Here is a 6,491-nt window from a genome sequence, read left to right as displayed (position 1 = left end):
AATTTACGTAAAGACGTTGTTTCGGTCATTCCACATCGGTGGATTATATAGTTTTCTGAAAGGGTCCCCGTTCTCCTCCAATATATTAACGTATATTGCTAGCGGTTCCCTTTTTAGATATTATATCAATTTATCCACAAATTAAATATCTATTGCGAGATCGCGAATTTAGCTAGCGTTCTATCGTGAGCGATTCATATGCGATCGTCTATGAAAAATATATATTATATTACACTTTTATATATATAATACACAATATTTGCGATAACTCTCATTATTCCGTGCGAGAATAAAAATTTCGTTCATTATTACCTAATGTATAAACCATGTCGCTTACAATCTAGCGAAGGGTAGAGATAATGTCGAAATTGTAGCCCGGTCGACGTAATCATCTAATTTTTCTCATTTCGATTAAATTTAGATAGATTTATAGTCGATTCGGTGAAATTTTATAAAATAAGAAAAAATATAAATAAAGCGTGGCGCTGAAAATTATATATTTTCAATAATAAGCGCAGCAAACACGCAAAAGAAAAAGTAAATAACAATGTGTTTATACACGAATATAGATGATTATTATATTATGTATAAATATAAAGTATATATGTAATATAAAAAACATCATCATAATTTATCCTCTTTTGGATATTGTTATTAAAACTTTTTCGATAATAGTTTTTTATTATAAAATATATATATATATATATATAATAATAATAATAATAATATATATTATATATATTATAAAACACAGTTCCCTGGTTGATCCTGCCAGTAGTCATATGCTTGTCTCAAAGATTAAGCCATGCATGTCTCAGTACAAGCCAAATTAAGGTGAAACCGCGAAAGGCTCATTAAATCAGTTATGGTTCCTTAGATCGTACCCACATTTACTTGGATAACTGTGGTAATTCTAGAGCTAATACATGCAAACAGAGTTCCGACCGGAGACGGAAGGAGCGCTTTTATTAGATCAAAACCAATCGGTGGCGGGCTTGCTCGTCATCGTACAATTTGGTGACTCTGAATAACTTTTCGCTGATCGCACGGTCTCGCACCGGCGACGCATCTTTCAAATGTCTGCCTTATCAACTGTCGATGGTAGGTTCTGCGCCTACCATGGTTGTAACGGGTAACGGGGAATCAGGGTTCGATTCCGGAGAGGGAGCCTGAGAAACGGCTACCACATCCAAGGAAGGCAGCAGGCGCGCAAATTACCCACTCCCGGCACGGGGAGGTAGTGACGAAAAATAACGATACGGGACTCATCCGAGGCCCCGTAATCGGAATGAGTACACTCTAAACCCTTTAACGAGGATCAATTGGAGGGCAAGTCTGGTGCCAGCAGCCGCGGTAATTCCAGCTCCAATAGCGTATATTAAAGTTGTTGCGGTTAAAAAGCTCGTAGTCGAATCTGTGTCCCACGCCGCTGGTTCATCGTACGCGGTGTTAACTGGCGTGTCGTGGGACGTCCTGCCGGTGGGCTTAGCTCGCAAGGGCGGCCCAACTCAATCCCGCCGCGGTGCTCTTGACTGAGTGTCGAGGTGGGCCGGCACGTTTACTTTGAACAAATTAGAGTGCTTAAAGCAGGCCAAAATTTTGCCTGAATACTGTGTGCATGGAATAATGGAATAGGACCTCGGTTCTATTTTGTTGGTTTTCGGAACCCCGAGGTAATGATTAATAGGAACGGATGGGGGCATTCGTATTGCGACGTTAGAGGTGAAATTCTTGGATCGTCGCAAGACGGACAGAAGCGAAAGCATTTGCCAAAAACGCTTTCATTGATCAAGAACGAAAGTTAGAGGTTCGAAGGCGATCAGATACCGCCCTAGTTCTAACCATAAACGATGCCAGCTAGCGATCCGCCGACGTTCCTCCGATGACTCGGCGGGCAGCTTCCGGGAAACCAAAGCTTTTGGGTTCCGGGGGAAGTATGGTTGCAAAGCTGAAACTTAAAGGAATTGACGGAAGGGCACCACCAGGAGTGGAGCCTGCGGCTTAATTTGACTCAACACGGGAAACCTCACCAGGCCCGGACACCGGAAGGATTGACAGATTGAGAGCTCTTTCTTGATTCGGTGGGTGGTGGTGCATGGCCGTTCTTAGTTGGTGGAGCGATTTGTCTGGTTAATTCCGATAACGAACGAGACTCTAGCCTGCTAACTAGGCGTATTTCGACATCCCAAAGGCCCGTCGGTATTGAGTTTCGGCTCTTGCCGTTCGCGGTTTTTACTGTCGGCGTACAAATAATTCTTCTTAGAGGGACAGGCGGCTTCTAGCCGCACGAGATTGAGCAATAACAGGTCTGTGATGCCCTTAGATGTTCTGGGCCGCACGCGCGCTACACTGAAGGAATCAGCGTGTCCTCCCTGGCCGAGCGGCCCGGGTAACCCGCTGAACCTCCTTCGTGCTAGGGATTGGGGCTTGCAATTGTTCCCCATGAACGAGGAATTCCCAGTAAGCGCGAGTCATAAGCTCGCGTTGATTACGTCCCTGCCCTTTGTACACACCGCCCGTCGCTACTACCGATTGAATGATTTAGTGAGGTCTTCGGACTGAGCGCGGTGGCGTTTCGGCGTCGCCGATGCTTCGGAAAGATGACCAAACTTGATCATTTAGAGGAAGTAAAAGTCGTAACAAGGTTTCCGTAGGTGAACCTGCGGAAGGATCATTACAGAGTATTTGTTCGTTTTTAAACAAAAAAAAAAAAAACGAAATCAAGTCTGTATTAATTGTAAAAGAAAATTTTCTTCTACAAAATTATCGAACTCTTCAAAAGAAATTTATATATGTTATAAATTATATATATATATATATTATAGATGTATATATATTGAAATCTTTTTTTAATTTTTACAAAATTCGAACAAGTTTCGAATAAAATTAAAAAAAAAAAGATAAATATAATTCATACGTCTATAAAAATATATTTACATATATAAATTTTTCCAATAAAAATATAACGAAAAATTTTTATCATAGTTTATAGAAGGCGTCGACGACGATGACGACACAACAATAACAACATATGTATTATTATATATTATAACGATTGACGGAACGATCATTAACAAAATTTCTTGTTAACTAAAAACGTTCTGATAAAGAATCGTTATTATAATAAACGAAAAATATATAGTTTATTGAAACGTCGTCTGTTGTCGTGTGTGTGTCTATATTTTTATGGATAAATTTTATTTCGTTTATTATATTATTACATAAGTTTTTTATCGTTTGAAGGTAATACAAGAAAATATCGACAAGATTATATGTGATGATTATGTTATTGAGACATTTTCATCCGGGTACCTAAACGAAATTTAAGCACATGTCGATTCTATCGATATGTATAAAAATTCGTTTTAGAAATAATATTTTATGTATTATTTCGAAGGTGTTCGAAGATTTACGCCCGACCGTCGAAATTTGTATAAAACTTTCAAGATAAAAAAAAAAACTGTAATAATATATAGAGGAGGAATATATCGTGCGAGATATCTGTCTATGCGCGCCTCGTTTGTAATAAAACATGTGCAGCGGTTAAAATTTATCAGATATATCAAAGTACGATATTATAATTTCTCTAAAAGTTTCGAATAATTACCATTTATTATAATATATATATATATATATATATATATATATATATATAAAAAATGTCGTTATATAAATTTTCTATACGCGTATAAGATATTATAATAATATTATTAATTTAATAATAATCAAATATTAAAAATACGACGAATAGAATATGAGAAAACGACATAATAATAAAATGATTACCCTGAACGGTGAATCACTTGGCTCGTGGGTCGATGAAGAACGCAGCTAATTGCGCGTCAACTTGTGAACTGCAGGACACATGAACATCGACATTTCGAACGCACATTGCGGTCCTCGGATACTCGTTCCCGGACCACTCCTGACTGAGGGTCGTATCAATTTAAAAGACTGCTTAGAATTTAAAATTTTTCTATTTATTAAAGAAAAATAATGCCTAAGCGTGTTGGATGTGAAACAATAACGCACACTAATTAAGAAAAAACACATGCACATACAAACTTGTGCGTATTTTTTTTTGTATTTGTGCGGCATCCTAAAGTGCGAAAAGCAGCGTAAATTTTTATAGAAAAAGTTACGCAATTTTTGAACACAACCCGCTATACCATAAATTAATCGTGTATTTATATGAAATACATAAAATTTGTTTGGTAGAGAGTTATATTTATATATAATATATATATATTATACATATATACGACGTATATATAGTCGATAAATAAGTGTGTGTATATATAATATATTTATGATAAAATGATAACGCGGTCGTCGTGTCCGAGAGAAATAATAAAGTTTCGAAGACTGGACGTCTGACCAGTGTTTTATTTATATCATTTATACACACGGTATATCGACAAAATATATGAATTATATATATTAAAAATATTATATATGTATAAAGGCTGGTGGTGTGTTGCTGATGCTGATGCTGATGCTGCTGCTGCTGCTGCCGACTCTTTAAATAAAAACAAATAATGTTATATTTCATATGAGAGATGATTATGATAGTTTGGCGAATTGTATTTAAATATTATACGAGATATATTATAATATATCGACCTCAGAGCAGGTGAGATTACCCGCTGAATTTAAGCATATTACTAAGCGGAGGAAAAGAAACTAACTAGGATTCCCTCAGTAGCTGCGAGCGAACAGGGAAAAGCCCAGCACCGAATCCCGTGGTCGATATCGGCCACCGGGAAATGTGGTGTTAGGGAGGATCCGTTTATCACGAGATCGTGCGGCGCGTCCAAGTCCTTCTTGAACGGGGCCACAGCCCATAGAGGGTGCCAGGCCCGTAGCGACCGTTGCCGATTGCGTGAGGATCTCTCCTGAGAGTCGGGTTGCTTGAGAGTGCAGCCCTAAGTGGGTGGTAAACTCCATCTAAGGCTAAATATGACCACGAGACCGATAGCGAACAAGTACCGTGAGGGAAAGTTGAAAAGCACTTTGAAGAGAGAGTTCAAGAGTACGTGAAACCGTTCAGGGGTAAACCTGAGAAACCCGAAAGGTCGAAAGAGGAAATTCATTCGCGTTTCGATAATTGAAGTTGAACGTTTGTATGACGGATATTGTTTGTGTTTCGGCATATTACAATAAATCGCGTTTTACGTTTTTCTAATCGATATCGAACGCGTGCACTTTTCCTCTAGTAGGACGTCGTGATCCGTTGGGTGTCTGTCTAAGACTCGAGGTGGTAGACCACTTGATTTTATTCGAATTCATGGGGACCCTCGATGTTCCGACAGACTCGCTCGACGGTAGAAATATGGCGCGGGGCCGCTAGATTAATTAGCGTTCGGCCCGTAGCAAGAGCGTTTCGTGTTTGACGGTAATCGGACATAATGCCGATTCTGTCCCGGAACGACTGTTGGTTACGGTGTTCTCGAACAGACCTCGTTTTGAAACGCCGATCAACGACGCTATCGATTTGGGTAATTTCAGGACCCGTCTTGAAACACGGACCAAGGAGTCTAGCATGTGCGCGAGTCATTGGGAAATAACTAAACCTAAAGGCGTAATGAAAGTAAAGGTTTACCTCGCGTAGACCAAGGGAGGATAAGCGATTTGCAAATAAAAATTGTAAACGCTTCGCACTCCCGGGGCGTCTCGTTCTCATTACGAGAAGAGGCGCACCAAGAGCGTACACGCTGGGACCCGAAAGATGGTGAACTATGCCTGGTCAGGACGAAGTCAGGGGAAACCCTGATGGAGGTCCGTAGCGATTCTGACGTGCAAATCGATCGTCGGAACTGGGTATAGGGGCGAAAGACTAATCGAACCATCTAGTAGCTGGTTCCCTCCGAAGTTTCCCTCAGGATAGCTGGCGCTCGTAGCGTACGAGTTTCATCCGGTAAAGCGAATGATTAGAGGCATTGGGGTCGAAACGACCTCAACCTATTCTCAAACTTTAAATGGGTGAGATCTCCGGCTTGCTCGAACTTATGAAGCCGCGAGACTCGAATCAGAGTGCCAAGTGGGCCATTTTTGGTAAGCAGAACTGGCGCTGTGGGATGAACCAAACGTCGAGTTAAAGCGCCAAAATCGACGCTTATGGGATACCATGAAAGGCGTTGGTAACTTAAGACAGCAGGACGGTGGCCATGGAAGTCGGAATCCGCCAAGGAGTGTGTAACAACTCACCTGCCGAAGTTACTAGCCCTGAAAATGGATGGCGCTGAAGCGTCGTGCTTATACTCGACCGTCAGCGGCATGTGCGGTTCGCGTTTTGCGCGCGACCATGAAGCTCTGACGAGTAGGAGGGTCGCGGCGGTGTGCGCAGAAGGATTGGCCGTGAGGCCGTCTGGAGCCGCCGTCGGTGCAGATCTTGGTGGTAGTAGCAAATACTCCAGCGAGGCCCTGGAGGACTGACGTGGAGAAGGGTTTCGTGTGAACAGCCGTTGCACACGAGTCAGTCGATCCTAAGC

The 6,491-nt window shown here is 41.0% G+C and overlaps 2 non-coding genes across 2 annotated transcripts; both read left to right on the top strand.

Moving 5' to 3' along the window:
- The first annotated feature begins 755 nt into the window (after window positions 1–755).
- LOC130903124 (small subunit ribosomal RNA) lies at window positions 756–2,677 on the top strand. The gene has a single exon (XR_009060542.1). It is a non-coding gene; the product is annotated as a small subunit ribosomal RNA (ribosomal RNA).
- A 1,106-nt stretch (window positions 2,678–3,783) lies between these two features.
- On the top strand, window positions 3,784–3,939 carry LOC130903181 (5.8S ribosomal RNA). The gene has a single exon (XR_009060589.1). It is a non-coding gene; the product is annotated as a 5.8S ribosomal RNA (ribosomal RNA).
- Window positions 3,940–6,491: the final 2,552 nt, after the last annotated feature.

The sequence above is a fragment of the Diorhabda carinulata genome, unplaced genomic scaffold (genome assembly GCF_026250575.1).
Source record: "Diorhabda carinulata isolate Delta unplaced genomic scaffold, icDioCari1.1 Dcau_14, whole genome shotgun sequence".
NCBI lineage: Eukaryota > Metazoa > Arthropoda > Insecta > Coleoptera > Chrysomelidae > Diorhabda > Diorhabda carinulata.
This window is presented reverse-complemented; position numbering and strand designations above follow the sequence as displayed.